This window comes from Nymphalis io, chromosome 27 (assembly GCF_905147045.1).
Source record: "Nymphalis io chromosome 27, ilAglIoxx1.1, whole genome shotgun sequence".
NCBI lineage: Eukaryota > Metazoa > Arthropoda > Insecta > Lepidoptera > Nymphalidae > Nymphalis > Nymphalis io.
Genome location: NC_065914.1, coordinates 2390618 through 2408828, shown reverse-complemented (window position 1 = coordinate 2408828; position 18211 = coordinate 2390618). Strand labels below are relative to the sequence as shown.

At 34.5% G+C, this 18211-nt stretch overlaps 1 protein-coding gene across 4 annotated transcripts in view; it reads left to right on the top strand.

The window, feature by feature from the left end:
- Positions 1-2219: 2219 nt before the first annotated feature.
- Positions 2220-18211, top strand: part of LOC126778796 (tau-tubulin kinase homolog Asator) — a 74024-nt gene continuing 58032 nt past the window's right edge. For 3 of the 4 annotated variants that reach the window (XM_050502469.1, XM_050502468.1, XM_050502466.1), the window contains exon 1: positions 2220-2351. The gene's annotated coding sequence lies outside the window, so the exon portion shown is untranslated. Of the gene's footprint in view, positions 2356-18211 lie in introns of all 4 variants that reach the window. The other variant, XM_050502467.1, reaches the window with a different exon arrangement.

Genomic DNA, 18211 nt, shown 5'->3' with positions numbered 1-18211 from the left:
GCAAGCCCGTCTGGGTCAGTTCTATTCTCTTACTACTGGTGGTAGAGCTTTCTGCAAGCTCGTCTGGGTAGGTACCACCCACTCATCAGATAATCTACCGCAAAACAGCAGTACTTGGTATTGTTGTGTTCCGGTTTGAAGGGTGAGTGAGCCAGTGTAATTACAGGCACAAGGGACATAACATCTTAGTTCCCAAGGTTGGTGGCGCATTGGTGATGTAAATGATGGTTAACATTTCTTACAATGCCAATGTCTAAGGGCGTTGGTGACCACTTAACATCAGGTGGCCCACATGCTCGTCCGCCTTCCATTACTATAAAACAAAAAAAAAACTCATTTTATTTGGGCCTGTTGGTTTTCTAAAGATGTCTATTTATTATCTATTATTGTATGAGACTCAATATTGTGCCGAATATGCATGATTTAGATATACTATAATTAACTGGCATTGTGATTTATCTTAACTCCATTTTTATTTTATATATCTTTGTATACCTTTATATATATATATAAAGGTATAGAGAGGTATAAATATTAATAGAATTACATATTAATTACTTGTTAACAAATATATTTGCGTGCCTATCGTGGGTGAAATGTATAAGATACTTATTAAGAAATCATAACATCTGTAAAACTACATTTCATGCAAACAACGTATGAAATTGGCGTTTTGTACGGGAGGAATATAAAGTCATTTTTTTTTTTTTTTGTAAAATATATTTAATTAATCAAAGTATGCACCGTTGTTATCTATGCACTTTTGCCATCTCATAGGTAGTTCATTGATCCCTTTACTAAAAAAACCATGGGGGCGAGAATCAATAAACTCTTTGAAGGCGGTTTGGACTGCCGCATCGGAGTTGAATTTTTTTTCTTGTAAGAAGTTGTCCAAATTCCGGAAAACATGGAAACAAGGTCCGGGGAGTACGGTGAATATCGCAGACATTCCAATTGTAGCTCATCTAACTTAGTGTTTGTTTGTTGTGCAGTGTGTGCTCGGTTGTTTAGCAGCTAGTTCTTCCTTCATTGGTTGCAGTTGCTGACAATAGATATCTGCCGTAATCGTTTGGCCAGATTTTAGAAATCTGTAGTGAACGACACCGGCGCTAGTCCACCAAACACTCACAAGTAACTTTTTCTGAGTCAATTTTCGTTTAGGGCAGAATTTGGCTGAGTCTCCAGGGTTCAGCCGTTGTGACGAGCGCTTCCGATTATAGTACAGTATCCACTTTTCATCACAAGTACTGATTCGATTTAAAGTCCCTTCATTATTGTGTCGGTTGAGCAAAGTAACACAGCAGTGGACATGTGTTTGCAAGTTCAATTCACTCAATTCATGAGGTACCCATCGTTCAAGTTTTTTTACTTTCCCGATTTGCTTCAAGTGGATTAATACAGTTTTATCACTTACCCCGAGGCCTGCATCTATCTCTGAAGTGCTTTGTGATGGATCCGCTTCCACAATAGCCTTTAATTCTTCATTTTCTACTTTGGTCTCCAGCCGTCCACGGAGTTGGTTTTGAAGGTCGAAATTTCCAGAACGAAAACGTTGAAACCAAAAATGTACCGTGCTTTCTTTTGCGAAACCAGCGCCGTACACATAATTAATCCTTCGAACTATTTCTACAGCATTGGTGCCACGGTAGAACTCGTACTCGTAAATATATCGATATTTCATGTTTTCCATTATGCGGTAATAAGCGACGCCAAAGAAAAACATAATGAGGAAAAAACAAATGAATTACTGTTATCAAAACTCAAATGTACCTGCCCAATGAATTTATAAGCTTGAATTTAGAATTTTTAACCAAGGAGGAGATATTTCAGATCAAAATGGTCAGTACGACAAAACGCTAATTTCATATGTAAGAACCTAATAGATTGTTACATGTACATTTTTAGATTGTTAAAAAGAGTAACTACTTAGTTTCTCGCCGGTTTTGCTCAGTAGAATCCACATTCAGAACCGGTGGTAGCCTTATATTTAAATTAAAATTTGAAAAATGACTTCAAAAGTGCTCAATTTAAATAAAATATATTTTGACTTTGAATGGCTGAAAAAAAATTGTCAAGTATTCTGATTGCCGAATAACAATTGTTGGATCTTTTTATGCTTAGCATATTTTGTTTTATGTTCGGTTGAATCGTTTTCACATCACTATAGCGCGAGTAATTTTATATTTCCCCAATCCCGATTTACTTTCACGAGATCATAAAACTTACTCAGACGTTAGCGGGACATCGAGCGGACCGGCCGCCATTTTAAAAATAGCCGACGCGATTTTCATAGTGAAGTTCTAGAAATAGTTTATTTTGTGTGTATGTTATTGGACAATGATTTTGAATGGGTATGTGAGTATATTTTATAAATTTACCCGTTTGGCGCTAATTTTTAGTGACGCGTGCAATTTTCGTCGGATAAAGAATACAGAGTCATTTTTAGATGTTTTTTTATGACATAAAAGTTTGTGGCAATGTTTATTTTATCTGTGATACTAAAATTAAAACTTTTTCGCAAACGGTATTAATCAAATATAATGAAATGTATTTTAATTTATATATGTTTACTAGTGGTAGTTTATTTTAACTCTAGGTTAACAAACTCCAATGTTACGAATATAAAACTGTGTAACTTTTGTTGTGCACAAATTTCTTTGTCATTTAAATCGGCTATTTAATACTATTACTTTGTAAAATTATTTAAAAGAATATATTTTAAAGTTTTATATTTGTTATCACAAAAATCAATACATAAAAAATTACAGAAGATGTTTTGAAATGTCTAAGAAAACATAACGATATTATGGAATAAAATAATTGGATAATATTTCAAAACGTTGGCAGTGCAAGTTATTTACAACATTAATTTCATCTCTAAGAATAATACGATTGCGAGTCAGTCGACTTTAAAATTTTCAATTAAACTTTTTAAGCGACCTTGGACGAAAGTTGGACGTGAATTTTTGGATTTTTCTTAAAAATTCTTAAATTTTCTGGTATTGCAACAACTGCCACCAATGCTTACAAGATTTAATTTCATGTCATAATAAATTCATCTAGTGATCCATAACAACAAAAATAAAAACAACTATAACCTGGTTTTATACTAATAATAATAATAAAGGAATTTATATAACTAAAGGAGAAACACAGAAGGAAGTACAAACAAAATTCTATTTTATAATATACATAGAAATAATTTTTAACGAAATAATTCACTTCAGCCGTAAATAAAACTATGCAAAATGAAATAAAACTTGATTTCATTAAATGTTGCCAAATTATTCGGTGAATACAGTACGTATAATACGTATACGTATTACGTATAAGATTGGTACGTGTTTTGTTAAATTTTGCAAAGCATTCGATAATGTTTATCATATATAATAATGATTGAAATAGGTAAATTACATATATATGTAATTTACCTATTATATTGTATGTATATACATACACATTTGGTTTTCTTAGATCGATTATTATGAATAGAATAATGAAAATTTTCGACTTTAAATAAAGTAAAATAAGCACAAGCAGATTCAATTAGGGAGTTCCACTGGGGTTTGTTGTAAAACCAATTTTGTTTTGTTTTCATAATATTTCATGGTAAAGACGATATACATATACAGAATTCACAATATTTCATATATGATATTACCTTTATGAGTAATTTATATATAAGAGAATCTGTGTGATCTAAAGAGTCAATGCCCTCTATCGTGCAGTTGTCTTTGCACTACCCTGAGACGTTTGTCTGGCTTGGCATTAACGATGTTCAAAGTCGTTTAATCAAATGGCTATACATATATTAAAGATACTATTGTATTTACCGAACATTTATTCGGTCTGAATCACAGCATGATTCCTAACAATACTCCTAAATCTTATTCCAGGTTATCCCAAAGATATGTTAATGATTATTTTAAGATTAGATCAGAACAATATTTGAATCCAATAACACGTTTAGATTTAAAAAAGGTTTAGATTTCTGTGGGTAATGTTGATTTCTAAGCCGAGATGGCCTAGTGGTTAGAACGCGTGAATCTTAACCAACGATCGTGGATTCAAACCCAGGCAAGCACCACTGATTTTTCATGTGCTTAATTTGTGATTTTTATTCATCTCTTGCTTGACGGTGAAGGGAAACATCTTGAGGAAACTTGCATGTGTCTAATTTCACATGAAATTATGCCACATGTGTATTCTACCAAACCGCATTGGAGCAGCGTGGTGGAATAAGCTCCAAACCTTCTCCTCAAAAGGGAGTGGAGGCCTTAGCCCAGCAGTGGAATATTCACAGGCTGTTACTGTACTGTTGATTTCTAAAAATGAACCAACATGTAAGATATAATTTAGAACAATAGTGAAATCTTACAAATTGTCGAAAACTATGAAAGAGTAATTACAATTACATAATTTTTCCAATTTCGTTTAAGATACTCGTAATAAATAGGATCATAGAAAAAATTATTTAATAAAAATAGTTAATCTCTCGTCATTTGTTTTTTTTTTATATTTGCCGGGAGGGCAAATGACTCTACTCCACGTGATGGTAAGTGGTAGTAGAGTCCAAACGCGACGACGGCCAGTACAGACGGGAAAAACGTTGTGCACCAGCCGCCTTCGCCTTGCCGGCATGCAAGATGGCTCTTCACGCCTCGTTTAAAGGAACCCGGGTTGTAAGAGGAGGGGAACACGTGAGCTGGTAAGGAATTCCATTTTTTGGAAGTGCGACAAAGAAAGGAGTTGCCAAATTTCTTTGTTCGCGATGGAATTGATGTCACAGTTAGGCGGTGACATCGAGAACCAGCTCCCGTGGACTTAAGAAGGAAGGGGGAAGCAGGAATTAGAGAGAATAATTCCTTAGAGAGAGAGAATAATTCCTCAGAGAAAATTATTCTGTATATAGACTATTTCATTGGTCTTGACTTGCATCATGTAAGTAGGCATATATGATGCAAGTCAGCCAGCGGATCATAAGACACCGAATTCGACTCCGATTTAGGAGTTATTTAGTTTGGTTTTCTACTAAGAAAACCCCATTAGCGGCCTATGAGTTACAAGGCACTTACGAGAACTCACTTAAGAAAACTCTCGGTAAGTAATCAGGCGAAGAACCAACTGTATCGGCTTTTTGATGAGTGTTTCTCTTCTAACTTCCTAACTCCAGATTTATTCGAAGGAAATTACAATATATTTTATGGACTCCAACTGAACTTGTATGGATCTAATCTCCTTACACAATGATGATGTGTACCTGACCGATTGCGGCCATGGCGGTCAATCTGCAGAGACACTAGCCAACTGCGCAAGACATATAACAGTGCACAAGTGTGTGTGCAAACAAATATGCACTCTCTATGCTATTACTCTAATAATCCGATGGGACGGCAAATCCAGAGTTCAGGCGCGGGACTAACCGCTTTACGTGGTTTTCGAGGCGTGGATCTCACTTCCAACCTCTAAACTCAGGGCTGCTATTGAGAATTTTACAGGTTTTGATCCCATCGAGGTAGTCTCCACACATATTTACCAGATAGACTTGAGGTTGAAAAACATAGCAATAAAAAAGGGAATTCATTATTTCGATCTACAGGACTTTAAAAAACGAAATTGAAATAATACAGACTGAGATCAAAAGATGAAAAACTGTTCATAATTAATCGTTACACGAGTGACCATTTGGCAAAAACACCCCAGATCATATCTTTGTTTAATAATAGACTAATGGACAAATGCGACAGCGTAATATTAAGTAATTTTCACCTTTATTCCGTTAGCCACAAAAGCAACAGATGTAGCAAAGTTAGTGTGATCGTAAATTTGTTTTTTACAACTATCTTGTGCAAGACAAGACTTTTTAACTGATTGACTTTTTAACTGTGTCAACAGGCTATAACAATTATTTTTTTTAAATTGGTATGCGAACAGGCAAATGGTCAGTGGTCACCACCGCCCATAGATATTGGCGCTGTTAGAAATATTACTATTCCTTACATTGCCAATGCGCCACCTACACAACCGGAACACGACAATAATATGCGGTATATATACTGTTTGGAGGTAAAATAAGTAAATTTTTCATTTTTAATATTATATTGTTCCTATTATTAATCCCTCGATAATATTATAATATGTTTTCATAACCTAAAACAGATTACACAAAGTTATTAACGCATATATATATTATATCATATTATACAAATTTAAGATTGAAATTCATTGTAACATATATCTAATCTGCCATAGAGGGATATCAATACAAATATGACTCATTTTTACGTGACTGCCCAAAAAACGAGTGTAATGTTTTCAGATTTCACGTATATATGCGATTTTCTTTATTCCACCATAACCTTTAAATAACTGAATTGGTTTCGATTTAAGTGTTACGATGCAGATTATCATCCGCACCATGCAGGTTTCCTCACGATGTTTTCCTTCACGGAGCACTGGTGGTAGAGCTTTGTGCAAGCTCGTCTGGGTAGGTACCACCCACTCATCAGATATTCTGCCACAAAACAGCAGTACTTGGTATTGTTGTGTTCCGGTTTGAATGGTGAGTAAGTCAGTGTAATTACAGGCATAAGGGACATAAAATCTTAGGCCCCAAGGTGGGTGGCGCATTGGAAATGTGAGCGATGGTCAACATATCTTACAGTGCCAATATCTAAGCGTCTGGCGTTGGTGACCACTTACCATCAGGTGGCCCATATGCTCGTCCTCCTTCCTATTCTATAAAAAAAGCACGAGATAAATTATAAACACAAAAACTTTTTTGTATTTAATAGTCTAATCTTGAGCCCCAAGAACGGAACAGAAACAGTAATGGCTACCCCGCGAAACAGCTATTAAAATATACATTGATTAGCGTATTATAAGATCGTACCAAATGCACTTTGAAAATAGCAATAATTTATCAAATTATTATCAACGGAGTAAAGTGCACGCAAAACAGATTTCAGACGTACATTAATATTATTTGTCGTTCTTCATCGACCATTGTATGTTAGCCATTAAAACAATAATTTGTAATATATATACTCTTACGAACCAGAAGTGAAAATGTTTTTTTTTAAAAAGAATACATAAAAAAGTATTTGACTTTATAATAAAAAATACACAAATAAGAAACAAAACAAACATTTATTACTTTAATTCGAAGCACCCAAACTTCGCGCCATCGTGATATTCTTCTTCTATGACGGGCGATGATCGACTTTCCTTTTTTTTAAATATATTTTACAATTCCGGTTAAGCACAAGGAAGTGATACTTTCGGTCGAAGATTATTAAGAATACATATTATTTTTCAAACATGGAACTTTTATATTATGAACAATATTTTAATCTATGGATTCTTAATTAGATCATAATGCTATTTACTACTTTATATTCCGTTGTAATTAATGTCAAAATTATGTATTTCGTTAACATACACTGTTATTTAAGTTAAAGATTTGTTTTTTTTTTTCGTTTTTCGTCTGTCAACAACTTATAAAATGTCTGTAATCGGTATTATACTTTGTAGAACTATTTTTATATACGCATTAAGAAAATGTATTTCTTAGTATATACCGATGGATTTCGAATAAATAAATGATGGAGTCGGGATAGTAAAATGTTAAGTTCGACAACACGCAATATTGAATGAACAAATTGCATAGTTTATGATGATCGAAGAACACAATACAAAAAATATCTATCAGTTATTGGGATTTGCAATATGAAATGAACACATTATTATAGACCGCAATCTCGTTGTTTATTATACGTGACAGAAATAAAACAGATACAAAAATAATAGTAAAATAGAACTAATTATAAAAAGTATGCGTATCCTTTGAAAACTTTTAAAATCAGACAAACAAATAAGGAAAACAGCATTGATGACTCAAAAATAGCTACGGTATCTATTTATATACATATCGCCATAGAATCCCATTGAAATGTAATTTCGCTTCCAGCACTCCTTTTATTTCTCGCTGGAAAAACGCAGTTACGCGTTTCCCTGTCTAGAAGTGTGTCTGTGAGACTCGCAGGCGCCTAGTATGTGGGGATACTCCATTAAAACACCAGCGGTAACCACTCCGTTTCCTTGGGTATAAACACGGGATTATACTACCGTGACGACCCGACGATTGGCCCAGATTCCAGCCCTCCTGTCTCTAATGAAACCAATGCGACGTGTATATTGTTTTGTAAAAGTTGCACCATTCAGTGTTTCAACTAAACAAACAAACGACACAATATAATTCGTAAATAGTGATGTTTTTTTACGTCGTTTGTTCAGTGCAGTATTTCCTGTAGCGGCCCCAATATTCACCATTATTTTCTTGATATAATAGGCAATGTAAAATAATATAAACACACGTTTAATAAAAAAAGTTAAGAATTTAAATTAAAAACAAATAAAATTGTTTATATCCATTCATTAACATTTAATGTCAATACAAAAATAATTGTCCCGATTCTTAAAGAAAAACTCTTAAACGAGAAAGCGGTTTCTGGTGGAAACATATGTGGTATGTCCTTATTCTAAATACGCAAATTAGTGCAATGCACTTTGTTATTTTTGTACTTCTGGATTACTTTCGGGGCGTTATAAATAATATGAGTCTTGTGAATAATAATGTTTTATATCACGTCGTGTAATTTCCGGCAGGTCCACATTGTCTCAATTCGTTGCTGTCATGAGAACTGAATAAGGATTTAATTTTGTGTTAATGGCTCATTGGCACTGCTTAGAACGCGTGATTCTGAAGTTAGCGGGTTTATACTGGTCCTAGGGCTTATACTTTGTGCAAACCCGTCTGGAAAGGTACCATCCACTTATCAGATATTCTACCACGAAACAGGACACTTAGCATTGTTGTATTCCGGTTTGAAGGTTGACTGGGCCAGTGTAATTACAGGCACAAGAAATATAACATTTTAGTTCCCAAGGTTGGTGGCGCATTGGCATCGAAAGGAAAGGTTAATATTTTTTACAGCGACAATATCTATGGGCGATGGTGGCCTCCAAAACCTTATGTAGAATGGATGGAGGTCTTTGCCTATCTGGGAGACATTTACGGGATAAACATTTAATTATTTAACGGAACATTCACTAATAACCCAAGAAGTAATTAGATTAAATGTGTTCAAAGTTTATTTATAAAATTATGTTTTGATAATTAATCTTGTTATTAAATATGATTTACGATATGTAACTACTCGGTAGTTTGAAATATATTTACGAAATGTATGTAAAAGATAATATAAATTAGTTATTTACTTTTTTAATATTTTATGCAAATATTTGATCAACGTTATCTGTGGTAAACAACTATTCATATTTAAAGTGACTTTTTGGAGAGAAATAACACTTTTTTTTCTAAAGGCGTGTCTTACGGTTAAGTCTCGTATGTCGTTCTTAAACAGTCGTGTATCCCTTCTGACTAAACGTAACAGCCTCTTATTGTTCCACTGCTGAACTTGCTTCTCTCTTTTGTGGAGAACGCTTAGTCTTTTTCCACTATGTTCCAATGTGGGTGGAAGCATATGTGGCAAATTTGCATGTGTTGTTTCCAACCCACAGTGGCGCATCTAAGATTTGACGCACCAGCCGCAAAATTCCGCCCCTTAAATTTAAGAATAATAACGCATTATATTGTTAAAATTTAAATGGTCAATTAGGTTTAGGTAACTAACTAATAATGAGTTTTAGAGGTTTTATGACGTAGGTTCTTAAATTTCCTTTACAAAATAAATACGAGCCGAGCACGAGATAAATTATAATCACAAATTAAGCACATGAAAATTAAGTTGTGCTTACCTGGGCTGGATTAACGCGGTTTACGTGGAGTGGTAACATACATTCGAAAAAACAAACGATTTTCCCAAAACTTCTGACGTTCCAACATGTTATTAATATCAGGAACTTGTAACCTCTGGTTTCTGAGTACACGGGGTTAGTAGCTTTTTATTAGGACAATGGACTCGTTTTTATATTAACAAATGAATCTCAAAAAATATTAAAATAATTTTAAATTGTAGAATGTCCATTTAAACAAGATACGTTTGTTTGTTACAGGATATTATTAAACTCGGTGTGTTTCAATCATATCGGTTGTTATTTTAATTTTAATTTTCGTTACTAACAGTAACAGCCTGTTAATGTCCCACTGCTGGGCTAAGGCCTCCTCTCCCTTTTGAGGAGAAGGTTTTGGAGCTTATTCCACCACGCTGCTCCAATGCGGGTTGGTAGAATACACATGTGGCAGAATTTCACTGAAATCAGACACATGCAGGTTTCCTCACGATGTTTTCCTTCACCGTCAAGCACGAGATGAATTATAAACACAAATTAAGCACATGAAAATTCAGTGGTGCTTGCCCGGGTTTGAACCCACGATCATCGGTGAAGATTCACGCGTTCTAACCACTAGGCCATCTCGACTAGATGATATTTCGTTACTAGATAGCGTTGTATTATGAATAGCGCAAGTTTGTAATTATTACTATTAAAATTATCTGTGTAAATTTGTAGTATAAATCAGTTATTACTTACGATAAAGGCTTTAAGGCTTTTACTTTAGTAACAGACGACCTTATGTAATTTTATAAAAAAAAGTTATCCGCGTTTCGAAATGTAGATTTTCAGTAGCTACCTAATTATATATATCTGTACACAATCCCTTACTGAGCACGGGAGCTCTATGATATCATATTTAACGCCATAATTATATAAAAATAAAAGGGATTAAATAAATAATTATTTGAAATGGAGAGAGCTGTGCTCGGAGCTATTCTTTGTGATGAAATCTGAAACAAAATTATTCCTCAGAGACCCAAAGTTACCGACATTGTTCAGATAACATAACATAACATAACAGGTCATCTACAGGTTCTTGAGACCAGACCGCGTGTCGGCAAACGTGGTGAAGGGCGCCCTGTTGGGATGATATTCGTAAAGCGGGTAGGGATTGGAGGAGGCTGAAGATCAGTGGCGTGCAATGAGAGATACCTATGTCCAGCAGTGGACTGGCACAGTCTGATGATGATGATAAAACAAAAGGACGTTGCTCTCCCATTAAAACGTTCAAAAAATCATAATAATAACACTCCCATTAATGTGAGCCGTCCGTCAATCAGTCGTCAGTTCATCGTTCTATTTCTGTTGTTTCAGAATTTATTGTTTATATGTGTATCTGGGACGTGAGGTGTAAAATTGAAATACGCTTTAGAAATATAAAAACACGACGTACATAATCCCATTTAAACGTGAAACTCAAAAATGTTTAACGAATCTACACGCAAGCTTACACACGCATAAACAAACTGTTAGGATTATATAAAAACTATAAAAAGTACTAAATTGTCTATGATCTCATCCGAATATCTTTCGTAAGAAATTATTATGGAATATTGACAGTCCGCCACAAGGTCACGTGGGAGTATGTCCTACGTCAGTTACTGGTGGTAGGGCTTTGTGCAAGCTCGTCTGGGTAGGTACCACCCACTCATCAGATATTCTACCGCAAAACAGCAATACTTGATATTGTTGTGTTCCGGTTTGAAGGGTGAGTGAGCCAGTGTAATTACAGGCACAAGGGACATAAAATCTTAGTTCCCAAGGTTGGTGGCGCATTGGCTATAAGCGATGGTTGACATTTCTTACAATGCCAATGTCTAAGGGCGTTTGGTGACCACTTACCATCAGGTGGCCCATATGCTCGTCGACCTTCCTATTCTATAAAAAAAAAAAAAACTAAGTAACATGTAATACGTAAATAGAGTACAGTTGAATTATAATAACGACAATACACAAAGAGGAACACATACATGACATGCCACAGGACAATCTTTTAGACGGCGTGTTTTTGCTTTAAATTTGTAATAAGTATTTTCCTTATTCTTTCTTTTAATTTAAATTTTGTATTTTATAAAAATGTCTGTATATAAATATAAATAAATACATTTAATTATTGAAAATAAAATAAATGATTAACTAAAGAGGTACACTATTAATTATATAATAAATAAAACTTATTATAAAATTAATTGCGTGTTTCAAGAAAAACAGTACAGTAACAGTTACAGCCTGTGAATGTCCCACTGCTGGGCTAAGGCCTCCTCTCCCTTTTGAGGAGAAGGTTTGGAGCTTATTCCACCACGCTGCTCAAATGCGGATTGGTAAAATACACGTAGCAGAATTTCAGTGAAATTAGACACATGCAGGTTTCCTGACGATGTTTTCCTTAACCGTCAAACACGAGATGAGTTATAAACACAAATTAAGCACATGAAAAGTCAGTGGTGCTTGCCAGGATTTGAACTCACGATCATTGGTTAAGATTCACGCGTTCTAACCAATAGGCCATCTCGGCCTCCTCCTTCAAGAAAAAATAAAACCAAAAAACTAAATGCAATATAGTACACTGAAAGACAAATAAATAAAGAAAAATAAAGTTGAACAATGGGAAAAATTATTCATAACAATAATAATAATAATAATATCCTGGGACATTTTTACACACGGCCATCTGATCCCAAATTAAGCTTGTACAAAGCTTGTGCTATGGAAACCAGACAACTGATATACTACATATACTACTTTTCTTTTTGTAAATACATACTTATATAGATAATTACACCCAGACACAGGACAAACAGACATGTTCATGCACACAAATGTCTGTCCTGGGTGGGAATCGAACCCACAACCTTCGGCGTGAAAGGCAAGTGTTCTACCAACCACGCCAACCGGCTCTATAATTTAGTTTAACTTTTTTTTTATTTTTAATTGAGTTTAAAGTAGTTTTAAGCGGTTATAACCGTAAATTACCGGCCTACCGATGTAAAAGTTATTCTGATGACCCCTCATACTATTGTCATACCCACTCCTAACACAAGTTGTACGCTTAATTGGAGGGGAAAATTTAAGCTTCCTTAATAAACGCACTATCTTATGCTAATCTATCTTTTTTTCAAGATGGGATAAATAATGGCAACCCGTATCTTTAGTGTTGTGATCACTTAACCAATGGAATTATATGTATTACGATATGACCGTAGACCCTTATTCAACACGTACAAAGCCGGAACGGATAGCTAGTACATTATGGTTAGACTCTCAAGAGCCCAATCTAAGAGTTCTCTATAAGTAAAACATATCCTAAAATGTTTTTGAATCGTTTCAATGTATTAAATAATATTTAAAGTGTGTTTATAAAAACCGAATGTGTTTTATCACTTTTTTTAAGAAAACAAACACAACGGGCGGTGACGTGCCAGTTGTCGTTGTTGGTAGATGCCTTTAACGCCGAGGGTTGTGGGTTCGATTCCCATCCAGGACAGACATTTGTGTGCATGAACATGTCTGTTTGTCCTGAGAGATAAGTATGTATTTACAAAAGAAAAGTAGGATATCAGATGTCTGGTTTCCATAGTACAAACTCTGCTTAATTTGGTATCAGATGGCCGTGTGTGAATAATGTCCCAGGATATTATTATATTATTACAACATCTATTATATTATGTATTTACATTTAGTCCCAAATTAGACAATTTATATAAATAATTAATTCATAAAAGGGTATTTGAATTCTAATGTACAAACAAAGCTGAAAGAATATCACTCCAAGCAAATAGAACAGGCATTATATTTTAAGTTGAGTAATTTATTTAATATATTTTTAGTAGTTGATGGTAACGATTTTGTGTAATCGCATTTGGATAGGTACCGCCAACTCATCAGATATTCTACCGCCAAACAGCATTAGCTTAGTATGGTTTTGCTACGGTAGTAAGGGTGACTGAGCTAGTGTAACTACAGGCACGAGGGACATGACATCTTAGTTCCTAAGTTTAAGGCGCATTGGTGATGTGAGAGATGGTTAATAACATCCGGTAACCCATATTTTTTTAGCATAGGTAGGCGGACGAGAAAATGGGCCACCTGATGGTAAACCAAAGCCTATAGACATTGACATTGTAAGAAATGTTAACCATCGCTCACATCGCCAATGCGCCACCAACCTTGGGAACTAAGATGTTATTTCCCTTGTGCCTGTAAATATTTATCATTTGCCATTTAAGAAAAAATGTGATGATAATATGACGAATAGTTTGTGTCTATAGCGCCTAACGTCTATAGGCGGTGGGGACCAATTACCAGTTTATGCCTATTTTTATTTCAAATAGGTATTCATATCTGAAATGAAAAAATCTATCTTTTCCACAAGCCGCTAGTTTTTCTAAAGAAAACAAAAATAATACAATGAAATTAGTTTTGCTTCACTTAACACACAAAACATAAGGCGACGCCAAGTTTTGGCCTGAATACCGCTATTTTCAGAAGGCCATCGACCTGAAGTCAGATTGTACAAACACGCCAGCAGTCATCAATACCTATTGATATTATTTCAAAGCTAACTACTAACCCAATTATGATATAAGTGAAGCACCAGAGCAATGTAATTGCCAGCCAAGATATTCGTTCGTGATTAACAAGGAAATGAGCATGCCAATTTATTTAAGCACGCCAAAATAAAGCCAAATGATTTTGTATCTTGATTGATATATTTTGATGACACTATAAGTGGTTTTAATTTTGTTAATTGAAGAATGCGGGATTATTTGGGACAAAGTTCAGGTAAAGAAACATCCATAGAAATTTTCCACTACCGGCTGAAAGACGAGATCAATATTCAAGGTGACCACTTACCATCAGGTGTCCACTTGCCCGCTTACCTATTTCATAAACAAGTGATGATAATATTTATCAGTATTCATTTCTGTAATTATAATTTGAGGTATTCCATACAGATGAAACTTGGAATGCGACGTAGAACTCCATTTCGTGTATTTATCACACGTAACTGTGGAGTCTGATTATAGCTAGTCTAATACTAACTAGGACTAGCTGTGCCCGCGGCTTCACACGCTCGGAATTCAGTTTTTGACAATAGAAGATAGGAAGTACATTAAAATGCGCTCGCGGATAAAGCTATTCGGCGTTTTTCTTCTGACTTGCTTAACTACTGAAATGACAATATTTGAGATTTAAATCTTTTTAATAAATATATATATGTCAATTCTGGATAAAGTATTTATTTATTCAAGCACACCAAAAATACATATATATCAAGAAAAGTAACGTATTTTACATATTTCTGAATACACATATTCGCATACGGCGTAGCTTTCTAATGGTGAAAGAATTATTTAAATCGGCTTAATAATCTTAATCATTCATCTTAATCAGAAGTTTATTTACAAGCGAACAAATCATTCCTCTTTATGAGTTTAGTGTAGATAAGTAGCAAAGTATTTCGACTTTTTAAAATAACTTAAATTAAATATAGGTATTATTTATTACTAACCGGTGTACGTGACTTAGCCCGCGTTAAAAAAATCCATTTTGTGTTATGTTACTATTTTTCATCCGCCATACTCGTTTTTTTTTAATTCATTTAAACAGACACACAGTTTCAATTGCATTATACGACTAGTATATATAGAAGACAAATTTAATTAAATTAATTAATCTTTAAATTACGATGACTTTTTTCACTGTAATCACATTTTAATGAAACAAAGCCTAAATGTTGATCCAAGCTAAGCTTAATCTTCCTTTAAAAAGCCCAGAATGTCCGTTCCTTAGTTTCGGAGATTAGCGTGTACATACAGGCAACCAAACGAAAAATTTAAAAAAAAAGTTTTCTTTGTTGTTTGTTTATCGTCCACACTAGTTTTGATGAATCTGTTCAAGGTACAGACACATGTTCCACTGCTTTATTATACGTATAAATATTTATAAATGGCGAACTATACCAAATAATAATAAAACATTGTATAAAGACATACAGATAAAAAATACATGAACGTGTATAAATAAACGCGATAATTGATTTAAAAATATTCAGAGCTGCTCGTCAATCGCCGAGTTACAATTTTAGAAGAGGAATACGCATTGAAATGACTTGTATGCATACAAGTTGTTGATCGCGGTTCTGTTTATGAATTCATATGTTTTTTGACGTGAAACGTCTATTTCTCTATCCTTGGGAATAAGACCGTATCGTACGCCGTGACGGCAAACGTCAGAACGCTCTCGTATGACGTCATGCTCTCCGCTGCTCTCTACTCCTTTGTGTGTGAGGCTCGTATACTTTTCACTTCGTTGCTATATATTATTGAAACAATAAAAAAATATACAAATTTTACTGAGCGAACTCGGGTTTTTTTTTTTAATTTATTCCAAATATGAAAATTATTTTATTGTGCCTGCGTGTTTTTATTAAGAGTCAACATCAGAAATTCCATATTAAGATTATCCGTACCGTGTGCTTTCTTTTGAGTTGGGATCCTTGAAGAGATGCTATTTACCAAGGATTCTGGATTCATAGGCTAGTTTGTATTTGTCCATGATCGGGTTAGCTTTATTCGTATTAATAGTTTGTTGAACAGCGAAGAATTTTCTAAAATAGTCGAACGGTATTCGCGTTTTACTCTTATGTAAACACGAAAACTTTTGGGCTATTTTGATACGATTACGTAAAACAATGTGTGTATCCAGTTGTAGTTTAACGTTAGGAGATCATCGCATTTAGATATTATGTTCCGTATAAAAGAAAATAATAGAAAAAAAAATGTTTTATTGATAACAATTAAGTATCACAAACTAATTGCCCCCTGTAACTAGGCTTATACTTGTGTTTGTGGGTACCCTACTCTTCCACCATGACAAACAAAAGACTATGTATACACTGCGGGACGAGATATGTGGTGGTTTACACACGGCCATCTGATCCCAAGCTAAGCAGAGCTTGTACTTTCTTTTGTAAATACATACTTATATGTATAGATAATTACAACCAGACTCAGGACAAACAGACACGTTTATGCACACAAGTGTCTGTCCTGGGTGGCTTCAGCGTGAAAAGCAAGGATCTACCAACCACGCCAATCGGCCAATTATATTTGTCATGAGTCGTTGACAGAAGTTATAAATGAAAAATGTATTTAAAAATATGTCAAATATGTCAATTATAGTAATGTAATGTTATGTAATCGCACCCTTTTAAACTAATGTTTTGAAATTACTTACATACTTTTTATTTTTGTCTCGTTAATATCTTTTCATATTTTTACATTTTAATAATTTTTCATAGTTTTTTATCACTACCTACATTGTTTAATTTTATGAATAACTTTTCTTGTTTCGAGTTTTATTATATTTTATTTATTTAAAAATTGCATTGTGTTTTCTCGTTGTATAACTGTAAATGTAATGTAAAAAAGCTGGTGAAACTGTAATTACGCTACTACATATAATAATAATAATATCCTGGGACATTATTCACACACGGCCATCTGATCCCAAACTAAGCAGGGCTCGTGCTATGGAAACCAGACAACTGATATACTAAATATACTATTTTTCTTTTGTAAATACATACTTATGTAGATATTTACAACCAGATTCAGGTCAAACAGACATGTTTATACACACAAATGTCTGTCCTGGGTGGGAATCGAACTCAAGACCTTCGGCGTGAAAGGCAAGTATCTACCAACCACGCCAACCGGCTCATCAAATATACATAGTAGTAATATACTATAACATTCTCCGAAATGCGCTGCATCTTCTGGTATAAGTTTTATCTATATTGTTTTAATAGTTTAATGTCCCACTGCTGGGCTAAGGCCTCCCCTCCCCTTTGAGGAGAAGCTTTTTCCACCACGCTGCTCCAGTGAGGATTGGTAGAATACACATGTGGCAAAATTTCAGTGAAATTAGACACATGCAGGTTTTCTTACTATGTTTTCCTTCACCCTCCAGCACGAGATGAATTATAATCACAAATTAAGCACATGAAAATTCAGTGGTGCTTGCCCGGATTTGAACCCACGATCATCGGTTAAGATTTACGGCCATCTCGGCTATATACTTTTAGTATAACCTGCGCAATTGGCTATTCTCCCTTGAGAAATCGGTCAGGAGAAATGACCATTCCAGATAGGTGCTAATGACACGACCGAAAAAAAACATTACTAAAATTGTGACTGTTGTACATTTCTGACAACTGTTCACGGATATAATGTAACAAGGTCGGCCAACAGCTTGTCGGTAAGAAAATCGTACAATGACCAAGATTTTTTTTTTGTTAAAAGGCAGACGATACCAGCTGAGCTATTGTGTAAGAACTCACTTCATTCAC